At 34.1% G+C, this 26,685-nt stretch overlaps 1 long non-coding RNA gene and 1 pseudogene across 1 annotated transcript; both read right to left on the bottom strand.

The window, feature by feature from the left end:
- Positions 1–8,236: 8,236 nt before the first annotated feature.
- Positions 8,237–13,769, bottom strand: LOC120177556 (annotated as a pseudogene).
- Positions 13,770–15,618: 1,849 nt separating this feature from the next.
- On the bottom strand, positions 15,619–22,630 carry LOC120177643. Its single transcript, XR_005521446.1, has 3 exons — positions 22,501–22,630; positions 19,949–19,954; positions 15,619–15,667 (listed from the first exon to the last, which is right to left on the bottom strand). It is a non-coding gene; the product is annotated as an uncharacterized LOC120177643 (long non-coding RNA).
- Between the last annotated feature and the right edge of the window lie 4,055 nt (positions 22,631–26,685).

The raw sequence follows: 26,685 nt of genomic DNA, 5'->3' as shown, positions 1-26,685 counted from the left end.
TCAGCATTCAGCGCTGAATGATTACATTAAGAGGCAAACAAACAGCCCCTAGGTTGAAACACAAAAATTGAATGAATGGCGTAACAAAAATTTCTTTTAGAAACAAAGACTTACGTACGACGAAAATGATATTGAAGCACTATCAAATAAGATTAAAATCATATAAAACCTGAATTTATTTAAAAGGAATATCATATAAAAAGTAAAAATTAGACGCCATATGTTTCAATAACCGTCACATTTTGACATTTCGTTTTCGACTGTGAAGAAATCGGACCAAGCATTTGAATTATAAAAGAAGCCCGAATGATAAGTTGTTGGCCGTCCGACATCCTTCGAAGCCCGCTGTCGTGCCTACTGAGCTCCCCATCGACTGACGACTCCAACCCAACCGCTAATTTATTGAGAAACGACGTTGTTCGCCGTGGTTTAGCCTACAAAAAGTCGTTATCGAGTCAACCCACACGTCCGACCCGCCTGGTCCGGTCCAGTCATCGAGTCAACTCGGTCCGAGTCAACCCGTCCAAGTCAACTCGGTATGAGTCAACCCGTCTGAGTCAACTCATCTGAGTCAACTCGTCTGAGTCAACCCGTTGACTTTGACCATTGATTTTGACCAAAAAGTCAACTTTTTCGAAAATGTCATATTTTATGTTTTTCAACGTCTTGAGTCCGAATCCGAAGTCCGCTTTTCCAAATTCGCACCCGGTTATCCGTTTTTCAATGTTTTATCTTCATATTCAAATTTGTTTCTAAACTGAGTTCAGTTTCTGATGTAAATTCAGTTACTTTGTATCCGAGGAATCATTGGACATTGGATTAAAGTTCGAGGGCAATCGAATGGAGTTTAAATAGTCGATCGATATGACACGAAAACCAAGGTAGTACTCTACTACCTTTTATATGTTTTTTGGAACTCATTGATAGATGGTAATTGCATGAATGGAAATGATTGGTCCATTAGATGAAATTAATTATCATTGGACTCAGACGTAAATTGGATTAAGGACAAAACACGATATAAGACTCAGATGACCAGATAAAAGAGAAATTGGAAGGTCATTCGGAAATAATTATAAGTTTAGTGATTCAATAATAAATGAATTGGTTTCAAGATCCGTATATTGTGATAAATCACTTTAAAGGTTAAATATCAAGATTATTTGGATAAGAAATTACCAAAAAATAACCCTATAAGGGTAAAATTATGAAAATGCCCTTGTGCTGTATAAGACCAAGATTTCCCCAGATGGTGAAAGATAAACCAGAAAAGACATACTTGACTAGTTATCAAAAATAGTACATATGTTTGAATTAAAAAGAATTACCAAATTGTCCTTGAACTATAATAACCTCTACTGATCAAAGGAGCAAAATAACATGAACACTAAAAGAACTAGAATACATTCAAGCCTAATTTATCAAAAGTATGCCACTGACATTTTTTAATGAAATAACGATGATACGCTTAAAGTATTAAGCACAATAGATGGATATGATATGGATCGACCTCATAACTCATATCTTGATTCACTTGAACCTTGGAATCATTGAATTAAATTTCGGATCTATATTGGAAGTATAGAATATCCCTGAAGTGTACAATGACCAAAATATCCCTAAAGTATAAAATGATCTAAAATACCTCTAAGCCATGGAATAATTAATACCCTTAACTCTGAAATGAACAAATCAACCTCGAATACCAAAATAACTTTATTATATGACCAAATTGAACTGAATAGAAGTACAATATATATATCTGAAACTCAGAAACGTCCGAATTACTTTGGAAAACTCTAAAGTGATCGGGATAGACATAACTACTAAATGAATTAGGTAACCTCAATGACTGAGGATTAACTAAGTGATTTGGATAAGTCTGGAAACACCGATAAACTTGCATGATGTATCGTTCATAAAGGTTATGAACCACGAATTAAAGTACATCGACAATTGCTGATATTGTTGCAATGTGGAAATAAAATAAAGACCATTGGAATATTTGTTTATTTCCTTAAGATCTATTCAACGATGATCCTGAAGATGATCTATGAACAAGAATTGTTGGTATTAAAGAGTGAATATCCTGGAAGGGCAACGAATTAACCGATCGACATGCATTAGTTCTAGGAGTTGTTCAGCTCGAGTTATTTCGATAATCAGATAGGTCGACACAGATTGTAAATGTCCTGAATCTTCGTTTCTCCCTTATCAACTCAAATCACTCTGTTCATATCTGAACACACAAGTAACTCAATGCAAAGGGTCCTAAATACCCTATTTGGTTCAATTGGACTAAAATCCTATTATTCAATGCATAATCCTGAATACCCCTGATTGTTTGAGTATGGAATCACTCTCAATAAATCTGAATCTAGAATTTATTATGTATAAAGGTTCTAGAACACCTTCTTGATGCACCTGAATCATAGTTGGATTCTAAAGTATCAACTTTAAATGTCTGATTAGTTCTATTAGTAATCGATTCCTTTCAATAGGACCTCGTTCCTGGAATTCGATCAAATTAAATAAATTTCACGTTTTTCCTGATGCTATTAAGTGCTTCTGAAAAATACTTGGATCCTCTAGTGTGTTCCACATGTACTACATGACGATTTTATGTTTTGAAATAAGTTTTAACGAAATTATTGATTTACTGGGTTTATGAACCATGGCAACATGGTATGTGTTCTCCGATTACGGTTTTCACCGAAAAATATGAATTGTTCAAGATTTATGGAATCATGGAATTTACTGGTTTATGAACTATGATTTCTGTTTTCATTGTGATGGGATTTTTGGAAGCTCGAATCGACAACCGAATAGGTTTGGAAAGAGGGGTCAGAATGGTTTTTGTGTTTAGGGTAAGGAGATTGAAAGATAGAAATTTCACAGCGATTTATAGTGGTTCGACTTCTCAACCAAGTCTACATCCACTACCTTAGCTCCTCACCAAGGATTTTGTAACAAATTCACTAATTTGTTCTTTCTTTTTCAAGGACAAAGAGATAACCTTTACAACTCCCTAGTTTTTCAATGGCTAAACTAGAACCTTTCCCTAGCTTTTACACGAGCTTAGCTAGAATCTTCCCCTTTAGAAAAGGATAAAAAGTAAACAAATAAACCTCTCAAAGGTAGGTGTTTAAGAGAATTAAGCTCACAAGAACAAATATTTACAAGAGAAAGGAAAATAAGAATAAAAATCTCTTCTCTTGTGTTTGATTGCTTGGATAGTTGTTCTCTTACTTCTTCAAGAGTCCTCAGCTTGTATTTATAGCTTGGAATGAGTTTGAAGTCATATATAGCCGTTGGAGATGTTTTGGAGCCGTTTTGAGATTATTTTTCTACTCAAAAAGGTTGCCCATAATAGGGGGTATCGGTACCCCTACATAAGGTATTGGTACTCCTTTATTAAATTCAAATTAACTAGCCGTTGCAGCCAGGGGGTATGGATACCCTTGTAGGGGGTATCGGTGCCCTATGAGCATTCTGGAATTTTAGCCTTCATGGGGGTATGGATACCCCTGGGGGTCGATACCTCTTAACATTTTTGCTCAAATCTGAATTTAATGGACTTTGAATTATTTGAAACCTTTTGAAAACTTTGAATAAATTCGATTTAAGTCCAAAAACATTTTTCCTTTAAATTTGTTATATCGAAACATATTTCAACAATCTCCCCCTTTTTGATATAACAAAACATTTGAAAATTTGTTTTTGGCAAAACTCTCCCTTAATCAAATATTTAATGAAAAAATACCAATTGTTAACAATAGGATATCAATTAAAAAGATACAAATTGTTTGAAAAATATATGAAAATGTTAAGCTCCCCTTTTTCATTAAGAAATTGAATTTTTCAAACCAAATTTCTCCCCCTTTTTGTTATATCAAAAATAATTCAATCTTTAAAGTTCTAAAATAACTTTGCAGAGTAAGTGATAAATTTGGCATTTTAAAATCATTTGAAAAATCAAAACTCCCCCTCAATAAATGCATTCCAAAAAAAATTAAGCTTTTAGGATCTTGACACTTAAACAAAATTGAATTTCAATAAAGAATAACAAACATGTTAGTAGCACATGAAATTCAATGTATCCAAGTCTAAAAATACTTTATGCAATACCAATTGTTGAATTTAAGATCATATGCATAAAGTTTTCCAAAAATGTTATGCATTTGAAAATTTTGATATTAATTGTTAGATAGATATCTTTTTTATTTAAAAACACATGCATAATCATTCAAATTTAGGTCAAAAATTTAAAATTTGTAAAATCAAAGTATTTGAAAAGTTGACATCACTTGTTAGAGATATATCATTTGCATTAAAACCAATTTTGATCAAAATTTTATTATGATGAACTAAAAATTATGAAAGATCATTAAAACTTTAAAATGTTCACCATAAAACCTTTTTAAAATACATGAGATTCAAACAATAATGTATAATCATTTAAAAAAAAAACTCATGCATGCTTAAAATCAAATGAGCAACCAAATAACTAAAATTAAAAACAATAAGCTTAGAGGTTACCCATTCCTTTTCATGTGTGGCTAGAGCATCTTGAATATCATCACTTTCATCACCATTGCTTCCACACACCTACAAGAGACATTTAAGTAGATTTTTGTATCCAAATTGCTTTGGATCCTTGAACATTAGTTTCAATGCCCTTGTTCCTTTCGGAACCCATACTTGCCTAATTTTAAAACGTTTTCCTTTCTTCAAAGGACAAGTATGTTCCATATGACCATGATAATGACAATGTGAGCATTTTGCCATTTTTAAAAAAATAAATTGTTTTTAGAAATTAATTCTTTTCTTGGTAAGCTTTCAAGCTTAACTCCTAGCTCAAAATTTTTCTTTTCTAAATCATTTATTTTGATTTTTGAAAGCTCTAAATCATTTTTCAAAATTTTATTTTGATTTTCAAAATCAACTCTAGCTTTAAATTGATTTATTTTCAATTTTGAGTTTTGAAATTAATTTCGTATATTTGGAATTCATGGTCTCAAATCCCAAATACAATCTATTATAAGCATCTTGTAACTCATCAAAAGTAAATGAATTAAATTTATTTGAGTTAGAAGATACCTCTAAATCGTCATGAATGGCCATTAGGCATAGGTTGACTACTTCATCATCATTGGAGTCATCTTCATCACTCCAAGCTGCCACATATGCCTTCTTCTTGGAAGGTCCTTTCTTTATTAGAAGGGGACCATCATACTTGACATGTCCCTTCTTTGACAATTAAAGCACACCGGGGGACTCTTCTTCTTAGTTGATTCATGCTTTACTTCCTTGGAAGTCATGAATCTCTTTAACTCTTTTAAAAGCTTGACCATCTCATATTTTTGTTCATCATCATCTTCATCCATCTCATCACTTGAATCTTGATAGCTTTCATTGGTGGATTTGAAGGCAATGCCTACCTTATTATTCTTCTTCTTCTTCTTCTTGTTTTTCTTATCTTCCCTTTCTTCATCTTCCTTCACCATCATCTCATGAGTGAGAAGGGAACCAATTAGCTCGTCGAGAGTGAGAGACTTTAGGTTTCTTGCTTCGATAATGACCGTCTTCTTCTTCGATTGTCACTCCTTTGGAAGAGAGTAAATTATCTTCCTCACAAGCTTCTCATTAGGGATTACATCTCCATATCCCTTGAGACCGTTGACAATCATGAAAAATCTATACGTCGTAGCTTTGATGTATTCATCAGGTTTCATCTTGAAGTTCTCATAGCTATGGTTGAGAAGACTTTTCTTTGATTCCCTCACTTCGTTGGTTCCTTCATGAGTGACTTGGAGCTTATCCCAAATCTCTTTGGCAGTAGAACAAGATGAGATTCTTCCATATTCATTTGGGCCTAAAGCACATAATAGAATATGTATAGCCATAGAATTAAGTTGGAAAATTTTCTACTCTTCTCTACTCCAATCGTTGTACTTGTTGGGTGGAGAGAAGTAACCGTCCATGATTGAGTTCCAAGCTCCTAGATTGTATTGTAGGATTGAATAAAGTACATCATATTATTCTTCCAATGTGTATATTTCTCCATTGTAGGATTGAATAAAGTACATCATATTATTCTTCCAATGTGTATATTTCTCCATTGAAGAAGGGTGGCTTGTTGACCGGTGTGAATCCATAATAGGATAATCTCAAGGTAATAAGCACCGGAGGAAAAAGTCATTCTTTGTCGGTTGCGTCGGGATTGGTAGAGCTTCTTCGAGGACGTCTCAAGGATGTTAAGCTTCTAACGAGTAGGCTCTGATACCAATTGTTGGGATTTTCGGAAGCTTGAATCAAAACGAATAGGTTTGTAAAGAGGGGTCAGAATGGTTTTTGTGTTTAGGAAGTAAGGAGATTGAAAGATAGAAGTTTGCACAACGATTTATAGTGGTTCGACTTCTCAACCAAGTCTAGATCCACTACCTTAGCTCATCACCAAGGATTTTCCAACAAATTCACTAATTTGTCTTTCTTTTTCAAGGACAAAGAGATAACCTTTACAACTCCCTAGTTTTTCAATGGCCTAAACTAGATATTTCCTTAGCTTTTACACGGGCTTAGCTAGAATATTTCCCCTTTACAAAAGGATAAAATAAGTAAACAATAAACCTCTCAAGGTAGGTGTTTAAGAGAATTAGCTCACAAGAACAATATTACAAGAGAAAGGAAATAAGAATAAAAAGCTCTTCTCTTGTGTTTATTGCTTGGATAGTTGTTTTTACTCTTCAAGAGTTCTCAGCTTGTATTTATAACTTAGAATGAGTTTGAAGTCATATATAGCCGTTGGGGATTTTGGAGCCGTTTGGGGATATTTTTCTACTCAAAAAGGCTGCCCATAATAGGGGTATCGGTACCCTTACATAGGGTATCAGTACTCCTTCATTAAATTCAAATTAACTAGACCTTACTAGCCGTTGCAGCCCAGGGGGTATCGTACCCTATGAGCATTCTGGAATTTTAGCCTTCATGGGGTATGGATACCCCTTCTTAACATTTTGCTTAAATCCGAATTAATGGACTTTGAATTATTTTTGAAACCTTTTGAAAACTTTGATTAAATTCAATTTAAGTCCAAAACATTTTGCCTTTAAATTTTTTATATCGAAACATATTTCAACACACTGATTATACTCAAACTGTTTTATTGGGATATATCTGGGAAGGTTGGAGTATGGAGGTACAACTCTGTTCAAGCTAGTAAATCCTTACGAACCTAAGTGACCCTGGGTAGGCTCTCAGGCCCTAAGACACCCTTAGGTTAATAATGGAAACATATGGTGTATTGGTGAAATCGATTATATGGTTTATTTCATGGTTACGTTTTGACATTTTACTAGATCACGATCCAGATAATATGATATACGGTTAAAATTTATTTCTATTGGATTTTTATATGGATAGGATTATGGAGTATGGAGTTCAACCCTGATCATATTAGTAAATCCTTATAGACTTAAGGGTACCCTTGGTTAGGCCATAGGCCCAAGGCAAACCCTTAGGTTGGCTCCTTTGCTGTATGCTTAGGGTAAACCATTATAGATGTATTTATGGGGAACTACATAACGGAGTTTGGTGGAGGATTCCACCATGGTTTTGAAAATATGTTGTAAACAATTATTGTTTAAAAGATATATTTTCACTGGTTTTGGTTGGAACACACTATACTTCCTATTCGATCTCTTGAAAACTGATGCTATGAAAGTTTCCTATGAACTAAAAGCTTTATGCATGTTACTCGAGAAATACCAGTGATATTGCAGATCATCCTGAAAACTTGTATAAGTCTAAGTCAATAAGGAAATTTTATGGCTTTCCATTTATCTGTATGTCTGTAGCATCAACTGGTAGTATTGTATTATTGAGCTTCCCAAAGCTCACTCTGTTACTCACCATTTCAGGTTTAAAGAATCGTACCAATGAAACTATCGACTTCAGTAAGGGAGTTCCACCGACATTGCTTGCGGAGTACGGTACATGTGATTAGGGGGCATGTAGCTTGTATTTTGTTTTTATATCCAAGTCAAATATCTTTTATTTCTGAATACTGATAAATTTTACTTTTGTATTTATAAATTGTTTTATGATTTTAAGCGTTTTAACAAAAAGTTTAATTTTTCCTATTTTTACGGTGGGTCACTCCGGTGGCCTTAATGTGACACCCGGATGGATCGGGTCACCCGCATATGTATGAGGGGTTACAAGAAATGAATCGGGCTGAAAGCACAACAAATGTTTAAAAAATTGACCCATCATTATTACAGATACAGAGAATATGTAGGCAATCACCATGGACTATGTAAACTTGATGCTCGTTACGATACTTGGGTTTCACGGTGCTTGCATTATAACTATGATTTCCGAAATTTTGGGGCTTCCTGTGGAAGTAAGGATGAAGGGAACGAACTCCTTCGAGGTATAAAGGTGTCTGCATTTCGATCAAGCGAGATACCTACAAAGGTAGATTTATTATATCTATCATAATTCTGCTAAGCTAATGTTGTCTTCAATATGCTTTTCCTAACATAGCATATAAGGATGTTACATCTAAAAAAAGGCAACTTACTGCTCGGCGGAAGGCAAACTCTTCTTGACCGGATAACATGGATGTTATACCAGCTGGTGCACCTCCGGAACTCACACTCCCTTCTGCCAAAACATCTTGTCGAAGTTTGCACCTTCTGTCTCCGTTTCGAACTGGAAACTGGAACAAAAAAGGATAACGTTAGCAATTAGTGCAAACGGATCTTTCTAACCAGACCATCTGATAACCAGCAATGAAAAGGTTTATTCATTTTCATAAATGCTAGATCTAGTGATTTACATTCAAAATCAGTCATACAAACAAATACAAGGCTTACCTTTCGAGATCAAAGAGTGTGCCCTCTTCAGTTCCTTGAAATAAGTCATCAATTGAAGCAGCTGCTAAACAAAATAGGCAGCAATGATGGTTGTACAGCTCATCGATGAGGGTAATAATCTACGTGCCTGAAATGTCGAAAGATGGAACATATGGTTTGGTAAGGAAATGCAGCACCTAAAGCTATCAGTAACTTTATCACCGTCTATAGAAATGATACCTTGTCACAGATTTGCATACTCATAACTGGAATATCAGAGATGAAGACCGTATGATGGTTTTTAGCAACAGCGATATAATCCGCAGCACCTACCTGCAGATAATTGAAAGTAAGAAAGTGGCAGTAAAGAACAAATTATAATAAGTTCAGGTTTTATAAATGTTGGAAAAGTCGTATTCTATTAGTAACTCCCTAAAGAAGATTGAGAAAGCACATAACTGGAGAAACGAATTGAATTAACAAACAAATTTTAGATTAGAAATTAGAATCATAAACAAGTACCTGATTTGGCTGCTACTTCCCCTAAAGAAGAGAGAGAAAAAGGAATAATAATGTATGAATTAATGATAAGGCGAGTATACTACCGGCCGACCACATAGAAACTCAAATGTGAACCGTGCTACTCCATTACAGCTCTCAGGCACCTCCAATGTCCTGTTGTATAAAAAAAATTCATCAATATAGAATTAATGGATCTAAAACATACGCCCGTAGATTAACAGTTACCTTCCGAACATCACCGGAACAGTACTGGATGTGACTTCTCCTCCAACCTGGTTTATAACCTGACACCACATTTTCTCAAGTTCCTTTGAGCAGTGCCATCTAGAGGCCAAAAATAATGAACCTGCATATGCAAAATCTAATTTCAACCACTAATAGATTTTCAGGTTCTTTTAAAGTCGGAAATGAGATTGATTATAGACAATTAAGAATACAGAACGAAAACATTGTTCGTCTCAACGAATGAAAGGAAAACATAATTCAGTATCCACATAGAAAAGAATGAAGCATCACCTATCTATAGACCTATGTGCTAGTTGTCGGCGATAATCAATCTCACTTCCAACCAAAATAATCTCACAGTGTTTTTCCAACTTATCTACTAATTTTAGGAAGATCTCTCGCTGCATACCGTCCTGTATAAGAAATTATAAAGAGGGGAAAAAGCCTCATCAATTGTTAATACGGAATAATTGAAGTCATACACATCAATTGATTCGAAAGGAATTGAATTTTCTGAAACACTGATTTAAATCAGTCGGCGCCCGATTACTAGTAGAAACTAGAACAGTTCCAGTACTAAGTAATCTGCTGAAAATTCCAGATAAGGCCACTATAGCAAAAACATCAACAGTCTGTAACAGAAAGCAAGACAGCTCAAAATATAGCACGAGTTGCACATTCTGAAACAAAGTCATTGCTATAAACAATACTAAAATAATTCTCCTCTTATTTTCACACTTCAAGAAACCATCATAGTATAGGAGTAGATATCACCAACCAGCATCAAGGCTTCACGATTTTTGTTCAGATAAGAACACTACCTGTATCTCATCAAAGCAAAGAATGCTAGCTCCTTTTTCGCCTGCTTGCCTGTCAACAAGGAACTTATCCGCCACTGCCGGAAGAATATTTTTCATCTGAACTCTTGTTATATCTTTCTTCAGCAGCTAACCACTCCTTGGCTTTCATATCAAAGGGAAGATTCATAATCCAAGAAGATATGCTTGATGAATAGACTTTTCCTCAACTTGATTTTTCCACAACTTATGCATAGCTTCATTTATTTTGAGCATCGCCTGCCAAAGTGTAAAGCAATTCTAACTTCCATGCTTTTTTTTGTTAAAGAACAAAAAGTGCAGACTACTCGTTACCATAATAACATTCCCTACCAATACATGATTATAATGAGAAATAGTGATCATTTGCACAAGAAAGAGCCTAATTTTAGGAAGAGAGAGTCTCTTTTGTGTGCCTTCGGAAACAGCAAGCATTCAATTATAAAATAGGATATTATAGATTCAAGCAGAGATTACTCAAGACATAAATAGAACGATAAAAGGCTCACCTCATGAAAATGGAACCTTTGTCTATGTTTAACTATTCCATCAGTGGCACTATAAAACATATCCATGAGCATTGTCTTCCTAGAAGTTAACAACAGTCTGTTCAACTTGGAAGAATTATGGAAAAGGATACAAAGGAGATTGAACCTGATAAAGTGGTATGTCAAATTTCCAATTTTTACTGGTTTGATTATTGGTTCACAAAACCTCACAGTTACTGTAGATGAAATTTGACAACATACCATTCCAACATTCCCATATATATATAGTCCTTTCGGGGCTGGAGGAGCAGTAGGACGACGACCAACAAGTGAATCCAATTTCTTCTCACGATTGAGGTATGAAACCCACTTACCAACTCCGGGTTCTATATCTTCATATTTCCCCTGAATTGACCGAAACTCCATTAATGCCAAAAGAACCGGAAAATGAACAGAATTGAAATTCTATCCAAATGTTTCATGTAGTTTTTGAACAAAAACCAAACTAGCATGCCTCACCGGAATGCCCATCTTTCTAAAAGTTTACTCTTGCGCTTATTAACTGATGTCCAAAGGTCCCCTCGCTGATTTTTCTCGGCTTCCTCCATCAAAAGCCTCCGATGCTCATTCTCCCTGTTTTTCTCCCACTCAGCTAGCTTAATCTATAGAAAAAAGTTTAAACACAGGATCATACAAACAAATGTCATGGAAATTCCATAAGAAGAAATATATATGGCACGACAGTTGATTAGAATTCATATATACATGATATTCCTCCATATCTTTTTCATACTGTTCCAACCTCCCAAGCAAATTTTCCAAAGCCAAAGCAACCCTTTCTTGGTAAGGATCATTGAAGCCTTCCTTGCTCCACCAACTTCCGATATTGCAATAGAGGTCCTGAAAGTGGAAGAAAATATGCACAGCATTAGCCTGCTTAATTCCAGTTATCTAAACAAATGCTATTACTCAGGACTCAGTTCTAGAGATATGGTTAAATATTTTTCATGTATATGCTTAAGACATAAGTGTCGAATACACATATTTCAAGAAAACTAAAGAGTCAGATAAAAATGGTTAACCTGTTTTTTATTTTTATTTTCTCTAGAAACAAACAAACTACAACAATTGTATTCAAATTCAGACTTCAAAAATCCTAAATTTGTATCCAAGTTAACAAGAATACTAAGTTGCATTGACGAAGATAGCATGAAGAAGATAAAATAAACGAATGTAAGACGAAAAACTCGAGCATAAGAACAAGCCTAGAGATTTCGGGGAAGAAAGATCCTCTGAATATGGACGAATTGCATTGACGAGATACTTATTAACAACTCTTCTTTGAACAAACCCTTGATTCAGAAGCGAAGATATCGAAAAAATTCTCATTTTCCCTTCTTTCCCCTTAAATTCCGATCGTTGTTCTAGCCTCGCGAATTGAGAAGAAGAAGAGAAATAAAGTTCTGTTTTCTATAGTTGGACAGAAAGGGAAGAGCTGAAAAAATGGCGTGGCGATCGCTCTACCATCCACGTGGGACCGAAAAAAACACTGACGTGGAATGCTGCTTTACTGTTGGATTAAGCTAACACTGAATTCCCTTCAATCGTCTCTACAAGCAATTCTCTGCTTTTCAAAGCTCATGCTCCCACTTGAAACTTAAAGGCGAAAGATTTATGGGTTTTCAGTTTCGTGCCAACAGTTGCATGTGCCCGGTTGCTTCCAAAGGCCTTTGCTGCCATCGGCAACTTGAATTTAGGCCTCCCCGGAGATAGGTCGTTGTTAAAATTTGGTCTCAATGTGACTAATCATGTTGTAAGCACATGATTCACATGTGTTGTAGTTGCAAAGGAGGAACTGAGCTTGATCATGAAATGTTTGATGAAATGTCCAAAAGAAAATGGATTGCATTTCATGTAACGCAAGAACTGGTGGATATTCGACGGGGCAGTTTTTTTCTTTCATTTTTGGCACAGGGAGGACTATATTAAGACCAAGCAATTACATGTGTTGTAGCTACACATTCAAATTAGACTTAAACTCAAAATTTAAATTAATTTAGAATAACTCGAAATTAAAAAAAACTTAAAGTTACATATTCATAATTTAATAACATGCATGATGAAGTGGTATTTGGTTGGTTTTTAGAAGTATGAGGCATCAATTCAACGTCGCAGCATTAATTAAATTTATGAGATTCTTTGCCAAAACTATTTGATTAAGATCTTATTAATTCTTTGAAAAATGCAAGAGTAAATTTTGGTTTTACATATCTTGCAACCCGTTAGTAGTCCAATGGTTACATATTTTGGTTTGAAAAATGCAAATGCATTTTTATTCACATATCGTTTTCTTTTTTCAACCAAGAAAGGCTACCGTACTGTCACTGTACTTTTTTTGTGCCTTTGGCTCCCTACGGTGCATATTTTAACTCAACATTGATAAACGTCTAGTTTTGATTCACATAAAACAATACAGTAGTTGGCAAACATTTATGCAACAATGCCTACAAGGATGCTTTTTAAGTCCTAAAAGCTGTAACTTTCCTACCAAAGAAGGTAACAGCTATATATTACTATCATCAACATTCCAACATGAACCTACTTTCTCTGTCGACGATCCGGAACTTAGCCACACATCTTCCGTTCCAGATTTGACGTACCGACATTCGTGATGCCATGTATAACCATTCTAGAAAACAAAGGCTGTTCACAACCGGGGACCTTATCCTGCTATGTACACTATCAACATAGACCCCGTGTATCTTAGCGAAGAGTTCCCTTATTTCGTCTTCCGAAATCGAAAAGCCCTGCGAGAAAGTCAGAGACAAGGTCCGGTCCATCCTCAATAACGTTGTTCGAAGGGTTTTGTAATACCCTAATTTTATCCTAAAATAAAAGAAGGAACAAAAGGCACAAAAGGCACGGACCAAACTTGTAATATTGCCTTTTTGTAATTTATGGGACTTTAAAAGTCAAACAAAAAGTAGAATGTAAGCCCACATTTTTTGTAAGTCTGAACACAGAAATAAAAAAGAGGTTTGGTTCTCTCCTTCGTTTTTGCATCTTTTTATTTATTTTTATTTTTTTAGCCTCCTTACGTAAATGTGGTGAGAAGGTTGGTCTTGGTTGTGGTTCAGTGTCGTCGGTGGCTTTGGTTTAGCATTCCGACCACCATGGATGGTGGTCGGAGGGACGAACGGTGCTCACATAGAACATTTGATTTTCGTCCGAGGTTTTCGGGTTAAGAAAAGGGAATTTTTGGTTCTTTTTGAGTCGGTTCAGGTTTCCCGGTTTGTATCGGTGTTGGTTGAGGTATGTGAAGACCACCGGTCTTAGTTGCCGGCGTTTTTGACCGGTTGTCCATGCAGAGAAGAAAGAAGGAGAGGAGTTTCTGTTTTGTTTTTTTGGGTAAACTGCGTGTAGGCCCTCCATTTCTTCCTTATTTTGTACTCTCGTCACACATTTCTTATTTATTTCGAATATGCATGTTGAATTTGCTTTATTTTAATTTGGTCACTGTTCTGCTATGTTATTTATTTCTAACTACTAAATTTTATTTTATTGTATATTAATCACTAACTTTTATTTTATTGCACTCTAACCTTTATTTATTTATTTATTATTTCTATTATTCGATTCGGTCTTGTGGTGACCCGATCCGGGGTATAATCCGCATTATTATGGTTCGGACTCTGTTAACTATTAATTTTTATTTTATTGCATTATAACATTTATTTATTTATTATTTATAATATTTGATTCGGCTTTGTGGTGACCTGATCCGGAGTATGATCTACATTATTATGGTTCGAACTCTGTTAACCTTTAATTTTTCTAACAATTAACTTTTATAATCACTAATTATTAATTGTTAACCTTTTATTTATATGTTTGTTTTATTTCATATTCGAACCATGTACGACCTTGCATCCAGGGATATGACTCACATCATTTATGGTGCGAGATACATAATAAAGTACGATATTAATATTTTTTATTGCATTTTATTTCTGCTATTTAACTTTGTGCACTTTTAATTTTTATTTTCTTTATTTAATTTCAGTATTTACATTTTGTGTGCTCTAATGTTCTAATCGTTTATTTCCGTCTCTTTATTTTTCAGTATTTTAATTTTATTCGTTTAATGATTGTTCTTTATTATTTGTTTATTTTACTTTTATAATTTAATATTTGCTTAATTTGATTTTATTTCCTTACATTTTTATAATGTATGGATATTATATATTTATTCGTATCATTTATGTATGTATATGTTCTTTGTTATTGGGAATTGATTTCGAACGATTATACAAAATATTTGTTTCATTCATTTTTTAACCTTTTTTTTATTTACTCTAATATTTTTAAGAACAACAATTTGTAGAATGGGCGTGGAAAGCACCACTTGATCGAAGTGATGTAATCCAATATGACTTTCGAACCAAATACGAACTTGAAATAAATTGTAATTTGCTAATTATTAATTCATTTAATTTTAAGTCTAACAATGCAATGCATATTTCTATAAATAGAAATTTATTTTATTGTTGATATTCCATTTATATTCGATTCGCGTTTTATCAAAGAGGGAAATATTCTTTATGGATAAGAAAAATCGAGTTAGCTTTCCCGATGGAGGATTGTTAAGTTCGAGATTTCTTTTCGAGTTAAAGAATTTCTTCTAATTAATTAATTCGAAGCAAATTAATTCAATTTTAATAAATGAATTATATTTTAACTTTATATTCGATTCATGAGTTTCACCATTACGACAACGTGTAAGCGACATAGTACCAGTTTTTGGGCGTTGTGGGGGTGCTTAACCTTCCCTACACGTAACCGACTCCCGGATCCTTTTAAAACGAATCTTTGGTAAACGCATACCGGTTTTCGTCTTAAAAATGATTTTTTTCTTAAAATTATTTTAAAAGACGTCTTTTGGGTATTCGACTTACCTAACCCAAAGGTCAATGGCGACTCCTTTCAATTTAATCCAAATTAATCCAAAATCCCCAATTTTTCAAAATAAAAGTCATAACTGTTTTTAAAATAATATTTAATTGTTTTTACAAAAAATAGTTATGACAGCTTGGCGACTCCGCTGGGGACAACTTTTTAGAGTGTGAAGCTGTAGGTTGCTTACATATTGTCGTTGTGGTGGAAATTATGAGTTCGAGTCTTTAGTTAACTTATGATTCGTTTATTGAAGTTTTTAATTGCTTCATTTTTAACTGTCATACTAACGTTTGAATTTTACTTTCAGATCGATCCAAGTTTTTGTCAAGTTTTATCTCTTTTTCGTTTTGAGTCAAAGGTAGGTACGCTCCTCCTCACACACATCACATGCATTTTCATGACATAAGCTCTAGACACGAGCTTCGATCCAAATTAGTCAGGGTGAATGCTTTACTCTCGTAAGAATTTATTCTTCACATGAGTTTTAGCAAATAACCCACGGGATACATACCTTATACCTTCGTAGGAATTTATTCCTCGTATGGGTATAAGGCAATGAATTCCCTCGAATTGAACTCGTTCCGTTCGAAACCTGTAATGGGTGAGGATCCAGGGTCTGGCAGCCCAAGGGGGCACCGACATCAAGGACAATTCGAGTACCCTGTTCCTGTTAGAGCCAAAACCATGCATATAGTGACCTGTAGAACGGTCACCCTAGGTATAGTCATATCGAACCTCTGTCCGTCCGTAGGTACCAAAAATAGGTGTACACAAAGAAGAAGCGTTTCTAAACCCTTATCTTTTACTTTAAGTTCGTAGAATTTGTTTTCTTTTTGAATAAAAGCATGCGAACTCGATATCATGCGGTTAGGACCAATTTTTTAAAAATAGATCATTGTGGGTAGAAAGCATGTCCGGGTAGGATTGCTATCTATTGAAAGCATGTTCGGGTAGATATCATAACCGGGTAGGTGTTATATTCTTCTTTGAATAAGATTTTTATTTGTATCAATTATCTTACCAGTACTAACTAATTTCTTTTCTTTTGCTTGTGTACACTAACTTATTTATTTTGTTTGTGTCGTTTTTCATCATTCTTTGCATTGCATTGTATCGTCATAATATAATGTGAAAATGTTGATCATCAAGGGGATATTCGAGAGAAAAGTTTGACAAGAAAATATGAAAGTTTTCAATCAAGCAGTCACGAACACAAACATTACGAAGGCTAAAAGAAGTCCAGAGTGCAAGAACGAGAATTGCTCGAAGATTATGCAACATTCGAGACTGAAAGGAGGATTCATTGATCCGAGGAGTAATCCAGCGGTAGAGTCTTATCTATAATCATGTCATCACTAGTCAGCAATGAGTGACGCACTGACTTCAGCACCGTCGAGGCATTAACGGATTTAGTTTACAGAGCATTGATGGGTATTAGTTCCAAATACAGAGATCAGAGATGAAGCAGTGAGCTCGAAGATCATGCATCATTCGAGACTGATGATGATCCACTGATCCAAGTAGTAATCTAACAGTAGATTCTCATCTACAAACATTCCATTAGTAACCATCAAGGAGCGACGCATTGACTTCACCACCGTTGTGACAGTAACAGAGTTAGATTAGAGAACGCTTGAGGGGTATCATTTTCGAGGACGAAGATCCAAGACGAAGCAGCGATCCATTTCAGATTCAACCATCTAAGTGAAGACATGTCTGTAAAGTAGACTGTTGTAACACCCCCAACCCGTACCCGACCCGGATCCGAGTCTAAGGTGTCACATTGACTTTTCAAACTTTGACTCTTGACAAAATTCAAGAATATTTAAAACTTTCATTAAAGTAAAAGTGGTTTATTTACATAAATTGACCACAAAAACCAAAATCGATCAGAGCATATTTAACTCAATCAATTAGTATATGCAACTATATTCAAAATAACCAAAACCATTTAAATCATCTATTTTCTGATTTGAAATTTTGTAAGGAAGATGCTGACCTGTCTTACACTTCTACGCTTCACTTCTCGCTTCTGTAACCTACGTGTGAAACAATCACACGCTAAGTCTATGACTTAGTGAGGCATAAAAACTTATAATGCACTTTATAACATATAACAATACATGCATGTTCTGTTCTATCATGCTATACCAAATTACATGATTTCCTTATATCATGTAAAATCATATCAGATTAATTAACAATAAATACATACATACACATAAATCATCATTAGCAGTTTATCATGTAATCACATACTTTTATGCTTAACCTTTTCAATCAAACACTCTACACACACAACATCATATCATTTCTATAACCTTTATCATATCACTAACATATATTTGTTTATATCTCTTGATTAACCCATGTACATATGTGAGAACTATAGATATATGAGTCTATGGAGGTTGTGCACTAATGCTATCACCACAGCTCATATAAATGCACCAAAGTGCCACGTAGAATTGCACCGTAGTGCCGCGTAGAATTGCACCGAAGTGCCATATAAGATTGTCCCTAAGGACCACGTGGAAAATTCCTTAAGAATCATATACATATGCCAAGGATCAAGTATGTCTCAAAAGACGTCACACATGTTCTAAAGAATACATATATGTCCCGAAGGACCGCGTAGACCCTCGACTCTTGGCATGCCAACTATACCCCTAGCTCTCATGACACACAATATGGGCATTGTCATTTATCATTTCATATTCACACATACATATTAATTATCTTTTATCACATGTCTGATCTCTTATAATCATGTAATCACATAGCTTATGTCATTCCTTGTAAAATCACATATATCATGTAATACATATAACTTATACACTTTCTCATATGTTCACATGAGTCACATCACATGAATCATATATTTTCATATAGTTTATGTTTTATTCTCTTATATTCCTATACATGTAATACATATCAGTCATGGTTATACAACTCATTTCTATATAACTTGCATGTACCTATATTATTTTTCATATACTCACATAGTCACATAGTATAATATTTCATATAACCTCATGAATCACATCACATAGATACATACTCAAATACTCATAGTTACATATCACTTAAATTATTCATATTTACCTAATCCATGGTTATATAGCTTCTATGACCAAGTCACTTATCTAATCTCTTATTCTCATATGTTCATATTTATCATATAACACATAAGTTTTATTGCATATTTATATCGTATTCCTACATCACTAATTCATAATATAATTTACATCATATCATCTACCTTATTCTGTATTTCTTGGTATGCACTTACATTACCTAACCTACATTATACTTATAAACATGAATATATTACTTCTATTATTTCTTTATATACAATTTAATCTATTTACTTAATTCAATTTCATACAACTCATATAATCATTTCATATCACTCCATAGCTTCTATTATACAACTAATGTATCATAATTTTATTTAAGCATATGAATCTTTCTTCTCTATCTTATCTTATATGCTCATAGTATCACTGAAGTTCAAGTCTCCTAGTTAATATATTATATATGTAACCTTTGCTTACTTAGTTCATATCATTTCTCATAAACTCACTTTTACCATATTCTCATATTATTACTTAAATTATCTCATATCATGTATTCACGTAGTAATATTTCATTTATATATATATATATATATCAAAGATCTTATCGCATAACTTATCTTTTATATTCATATAATTTATTATCATTTCATATGGTTTATCATCATATCATAGCACATATTCACATCAACCATATAATACATATATACAATAATATGTCAACACATCTCAATCATACACATATACTTCTATTATGAATTCATGCATTTTACTATGGAAAATAGTCTTGTCATAAGTCTTATTTCCATTTAACATCATATACTACTAATATACTCTCACCTGGCCTCACTAGTCAATTCCAATCTCTTATCTTCCCTTTTATCGATCTTACTTGTCAATGATTCTGGAACTCATTTAGGCTCTGAATCTACATAATTATACATTTTAAGGCAATTATTAGATTCCTACACCTTGTAATTTGATACTAGAAACTTAAACGAACTTATTAAACCAATATTTACAATTTTCCTTTAGGGGGAATCGGTTCCCTCTTGTGGGGGTATCGGTTCCCCCATGTCATTCTGGAAATTTTTGTTCGTTTGAAGGGGTATCGGTTCCCCTTGAATGGGTACCAATTCCCCTAGCCCAGAAATTACATTTTCAACACGAAAAATACTTCATTTCAACTTAAACACTTCCTCTTTCAACCTCTTTTATATACTAAACTCAAACACACATACTTAAGCCCATTTGTACTCATTTATCCCATCTTAATTCTCAAAAACCTCTCCTCTTATGAAATTCAATAATCATACTCAAATTTCAACATGTTCTAAATTCCTTTCTATCACTCCAAATCTCTTAATTCAACTATGGACAAGTCAAATTTAACTTCAATTCCACTTATCAATTCTTTTCCAAAATTTCATATAAAAACTCCAAATCTTTAATCTCTCTTAACCCCTCCATTCTTTGATTTTATCGTAACCCAAGCTTTCCTTAAGTTTATCCATCAACTAAAGATCAAACCCAAACTTAAAATTCAAATAATAATCAACTAATAAAACTCTCACATTTGCCTTGATCTCCCAGGTATGAAGAAGAAGAAATGAGAAGAGAACTCTGGATGTTTCTCATATTTCCCACGTTTATATTACTCAAAAAGGGAAGATAAAAATCTTTCCTATGAAAAGACCATTTTACCCCTTTAGTTAATCCATCTTTACTATTTAATCCAAAATCCTTTACTTAAGTCCCTGAACTTTTAGCTTATTTCAGAATTGAGCACAAAGTTTCCAAATTTTTACATTTTAGTCACTGACCTGACTTTTGGGATGTTACAACTGTCTTGTAATGTGAAAGTTTTTATCTTTGGTAAAAATTATTCTACGATATTCATCGTTGGGATCAACATTTTTGCATCTGTATTTGCATCTGTATTTGCATCTTTGCATTTTGCATCTGTATTTTATTTTTAAGCATTTTCACATGCATCATTTATAAAAACATGGAATTAATCAGTGGAGGATTTGATGAAGTGGTCATAACCATGTGACACCACATAGAAGCAAGATTCGAATAAATCAGTATAGTGGAAGCATGTTCAGCTGGTTGTAGGACTGGGCCTTCCAGGATGGTCTAAGAAAAGAGTCTCCGTTCCTTGAAGTCAATGATGTTGATATCACATAGGAAGCTCCAGACATTCCGCTGAAAACTATAAAGCACAGAATTGCAAGATCTAGAACCCGATGGATTCAGGAGGCATGGATAATCGAAGAAGGATGGGGGCATTGTATACCATTTGCATCCAGAGAGATTATTTTGTTTGACTCGTTTTTGTTATGTCTTAAATATGTGCTTAAATATTTTTAATCTTAATGATTGAATTTATGCTACCTTCTAGGGTGGAATAATTGAACAAATTTTAATCTTTAGTTCTTTGAATATCAAATGAATTACGTATTCTCTTAATTCTTCAAGAATTATAGATTTTTAACATATGACAAGATTAGACCTTTCTTATCCTGTCTAGAACCCCAAAAATAAAATCTCTTAATTTTTACCCAAAATAATTCATGGTCACTACCAAGGAGCCAATTTTTGACATTCCCTCTCTTTGAGACCTTGAAACATTCTTTTCGATCTTGAAACATTGCATCTATCCTTTCGATACACAAAAATTCATACCCATACATTTCTTTGAGCCAACAAAGTCACACCATCGTCTTCTTAGACATATAACTAACTTTTTCTACCAATAAGACCTAAAGGCATTGAGTACACTATTCACTTGAACATGAAATTTCCTACAAGAAGAAATAATGTGGGGCATCTCAAATCGATTTTCTGAGGATGAACCTGAGCAATAGAGACATGCTAGAAGAAGTAGAGAAAAAGGAGAATTAATTCAAAATAATTCTGTCAAGCATTAATTACGTTGTTTTCATGTGAATAAAAATTAATCCTAAAAATCTATCCCCATGGGGGATACCTCTTCTGCAAAGACTTATATGTATGAGATGATGAATGACTTTCTTTCTTTATCCCTTCACAACAGGAGAAAATATATATCCCTTGTGTCCCCTTTGAGCCTAAATCATGATTTCTTATGATTTAACCCTAACCAAGGATCACCCTCCACACTGGGGTGCAAGTTGGACGAAATCTGCTCGCATGAGTAAAGACATTGATTCAGATGAGATACCAAAAGGTGAACCAAATACAGAGTGCAAAGATCATATCAAAGTGAAGAGAACAGAAAAACAAAGAGAAAAGAAGCAAAGAAAAAACAAAGAGCAAAAAAAAAAAAAGAGCAAAAACAAAGAGAAAAGAAGCAAAGAAAAACAAAGAACAAAAAGAGGACAAAGAGCACAGACAAAGAGTCTCTCGACTCAAATGACGCATCGACCTTCAAACTATGAGATTGATCAAGCACAATTATTTTAAAATCACTTCACTCGAAGATCACATAACATCAAGAGAAAGACACATACGAGCAGATTTAAATTGAGCAAGACAAAATTGAAGGCATCAGAACGAATTGATCCTTGGTTTAACTACCCTTTAACACTTATTTGAGCCTATATATCCATTTCTTTCATAACCGTGAACCATGGCCTACATTACGTTCCTTAAAAGTCCATTCTAATCATATATGGATTTTCTAAACATAAGAGACTATCTTCATATTTCATCCCGCACATCACGATTAATCTTTATTTGCAAAAGGTTTTCTAAAATCTTTAATGCATGATAGAGAAAAATAACGAAGGGGGGTTCAAGACGTAAATTATGAATAACATTTTAAAACCAAATGAGGATTCGAGTTGAAAACCTGAAAAGGCGGCTCGAGTATAAAAATGGTGTAGTTGAGGCGATTGCACAAGTCCCTTGATAAGGCATCGCACAACCTGAATAAGATCATGAGAGCTGGGAGTCGGAGAATAATTCCAATAAATGAGTACATAAGCTACTTCATCATATCAGTGAACAATAAATAAATGATAACCCCATACATTTGACCAAAAATAATAACATGAGATATTTTTATCATTTCCTTATTTAACCATACCTCAAAGATGGCATTGATATTGACACTTATCAAATAGCTATAATTTATTGAAGGATTAACAGTGTAATTAATTCTTTGATATCCAGTGAACTCTTGTTTTATGATTTGTCAAATGTGAAACCTCGAAAGGGGTAATATTTTATCAAATATTTTTTCAAAACTCTTTTAATTGATATTTTCATACTTTTGAAAATAAAAGAAAAACGTTTTTCAAACAAGACAATCTCTCTGGAGTGGATCTTGATAGTTGAAATGTGGCTCTCAGACACAAAGCTCATGCTTAGAATCAGGGTTGAAGTAAGAAACATTGAATGTTGGGGCATCTTTGGAGATTCAACATCGAATATTGGAGGCATATCTTGGAATTCAACGAAGATTTCTCCGAAGCTCAAGATCAAAGCTGGGGCAAGAGAAGCCAAATTTTTGGGGCAAAAATTTTATGGGGAAAGAAAACAAATTGTATCAGGTCGAGGTTTGTAAGAGTACACCTTAGTGGAAATGCAGACAAACTGAATCAATGATAGAGTGAAGACTGCTCTTGCAACCATTCTCCTTATGGATTGAGAAAAACATACATACATACACATACATACATGATATATAAAATTTGCATCAAACATTTATCATCATGTGTATTAAGGACATTTTTCTCCTCACTTGAGGGCAAAATCAAATAAATTTCATCTTGACATCTATCATAACAACCAAGATTGTTAGTCAAAATTGTATCATTTTGATATCTCAGGAAATCAAAGCTCGGAAATGATCAGATATCTCTAACTTGAAGAATCAATGATTTGACTTATTGAAGTCAACAACCAAGACATTTCCTCAACATCCAGGAACAAACAGACTTTCTATCACCTTTGAGGGTGTTTTTATTGAAACAAAATTCTCTCACTTGAGACATTTTTCCACAATTTTTGAGAATTTTAAAACAAATTTTTGTCTCGCTTGAGACAATTTCTCTCAAAACAAATTTTTGTCTCGCTTGAGACAGTTTTCTAAAAATAAATTTTGTTTCGCTTGAGACAATTTCTTTCAAAACAAATTTCGTCTCATTTGAGACATTTTTCCTTTGAGATACAAATTTCGAATTTGTTTCACATTAAACAAAGTTGATCTCATTTGAGATCGCTTTCTCTTAAAACAAACTTCGTCTTGCTTGAGACATTTTTTCCTTTGATATACAAATTTCAAATTTGTTTCACATTAAACAAAGTTGATCTCATTAGAGATCGCTTTCTCTTAAAACAAACTTTATCTTGCTTGAGACATTTTTTCCTTTGATATACAAATTTCGAATTTGATTCACTTGAAACAAAAATTAATCTCACTTGAGATTGTTATTTCTTTCAAAATAAATTTCGTCTCGTTTGAGACATTTTTCCTTTGAGAATACAAATTTTGAATTTGTTTCACATTAAACAAAGTTGATCTCACTTGAGATCGTTTTCTCAAAAAACAAAACTTTGTCTTTCTTGAGACAGATTTTCTTGAAAAATCTTTGAGTATGTTTCACTTAAAACAAAATGAAAAATCTTTGAGTATGTTTCTTTGATAGCAAAATTTTGTCTCTTTTGAGAAAGATTCTTTTGAAACAAAGAATCTTTGAGTCTGTTTCTTTGGAAACAAAATTTTGTCTCTTATGAGACAGTTCCGTTTAAAGAAAAATCTTTGAGTCTATTTTTATGAAAACAAAGTTTTGTCTCTTTTGAGACAATTTCTCTTAAAACAAACATCTTTGAGATTGTTTCACTTGAAACAAAACCTATCTTTGAGTCTGTTTCTCTTGAAACAAAAGTCTGTGAGTTGTTTCTTTTGAAATAAAAATCTTTGAGTTGTTTCTTTTGAAAAAAACCTTTGAGTCTGTTTATTTTGAAACAAAATTTTCTCTCGCTTGAGACAATTTTTCGTGAAAAAATATTCAAGTCGTTTCTTTTGAAACAAAAATCTTTGAGTTGTTTCTTTTGAAACACCTATCTTTGAGTTAGTTTCTCTTGAAACACCCACCTTTGAGATCGTTTCCCTTGAAACACATTTTGTCTCCCTTGAGACATTTTCTATCAAAATCCTATCTTTGTGTCTGTTTCCATTGAAACAAAAAACACTTATCTTTGAGTCGATTTCCCTTGAAACCATTATCCCTAAAGATGGTCAGCCATCATCATCACGTAGGAACCGTGTCATCCCCTGACCAGATCTCCTCATCATGTAGAAGCCGCATCAACCTTAGATAATTAGTCGTCCTCATCACGTAGGAACCGAGTTATCACCCTTTATAAAGATGGCCAGAACTCTTTATCGCGTATGAGCAGTATCATCCCTCGACCAGACCTCCTCATCATGTAGGAGCCGTGTCACCCATAGATAACCAACTGTCCTCATCACGTAGGAACCGAGTTATCATCATTCCTAAAGATGGCCAGAACTCTTCATCACGTATGAGTCGTGTCATCCACCGACCAGATCTCTTCATCACGTAGGAGTCGTGTCACCTTTAAACGACCAGACCTTTTCATTGCGTATGAGTCGTGTCATCCCCACCAACAAACATATTAAATTTCCAGGACAAAATATTATTTTATTATTATTAATACAACATTTACATTTTGTAGGCCCGAAAATGATGCCCATTACAAGAAGCCCAAACAATAGCCCAATGCACAACCCACGTAGAAAACCCATCAGGTTTTTGCTTCAGCTCCAGCAGCCTATCAGGACCCAACTGACCCAGATTGACCCGATTTCCTCAACGAGAAGGAACAGAGTCATCTTCAACAAACAATTTACCTGAAAGTGACCAGAACTCTTCAACATGGATGAGCAACGTCATCTTCAACACCAAATTATCTCCAGATTGACCCGACGTCCTCAACATGAAGGAACAATGTCATCTTTAAGTCATCTGTTTTCAGAAAAAGAATTGGAGCGAAGCAAACATCGTAGATAGACAAAATTAGGCCATAATTTGTCTTTGCTTCGTCATTGTTTACACAACATACGAGCAAAGAGGGGCAGCTGTAATACCCTAATTTTGTTCTAAAATAAAAGAAGGAACAAAAGGCATGGACCAAACTTGTAATATTGCCTTTTTGTAATTTATGGGACTTTAAAAGTCAAACAAAAAGCAGAATGTAAGCCCACATTTTTTGTAAGTCTGAATACAGAAATAAGAAAGAGGTTATGGTTCTCTCCTTTTTTTTTGCTTCTTTTTATTTTTTTTATTTTTTTAGCCTCCTTACGTAAATGTGGTGAGAATGTTGGTCTTGGTTGTGGTTCAGTGTCGTCAGTGGCTTTGGTTTAGCATTCCGACCACCATGGATGGTGGTCGGAGGGACGAACAGTGCTCACATAGAACATTTGATTTTCGTTCGAGGTTTTCAGGTTAAAGAAAAGGGGATTTTTGGTTCTTTTTGAGTCGGTTCAGGTTTCCCGGTTTGTATTGGTGTTGGTTGAGGTATGTGAAGATCACCGGTCTTAGTTGTCGGCGATTTTGATCGGTTATGCGTGCAGAGAAGAAAGAAGGAGATGAGTTTCTGTTTTGTTTTTTTAGGGTAAACTGTGTGTAGGCCCCTCCATTTCTTCCTTGTTTTGTACTCTGGTCATACATTTCTTATTTATTTCGAATATGCATGTTGAGTTTGCTTT

This window comes from Hibiscus syriacus, unplaced genomic scaffold (genome assembly GCF_006381635.1).
Source record: "Hibiscus syriacus cultivar Baekdansim isolate YM2019G1 unplaced genomic scaffold, ASM638163v2 tig00112293_pilon, whole genome shotgun sequence".
Lineage (NCBI taxonomy): Eukaryota > Viridiplantae > Streptophyta > Magnoliopsida > Malvales > Malvaceae > Hibiscus > Hibiscus syriacus.
Note: the sequence above shows the minus strand (reverse complement) of the source record. Positions and strands in the feature narration are given on the sequence as shown.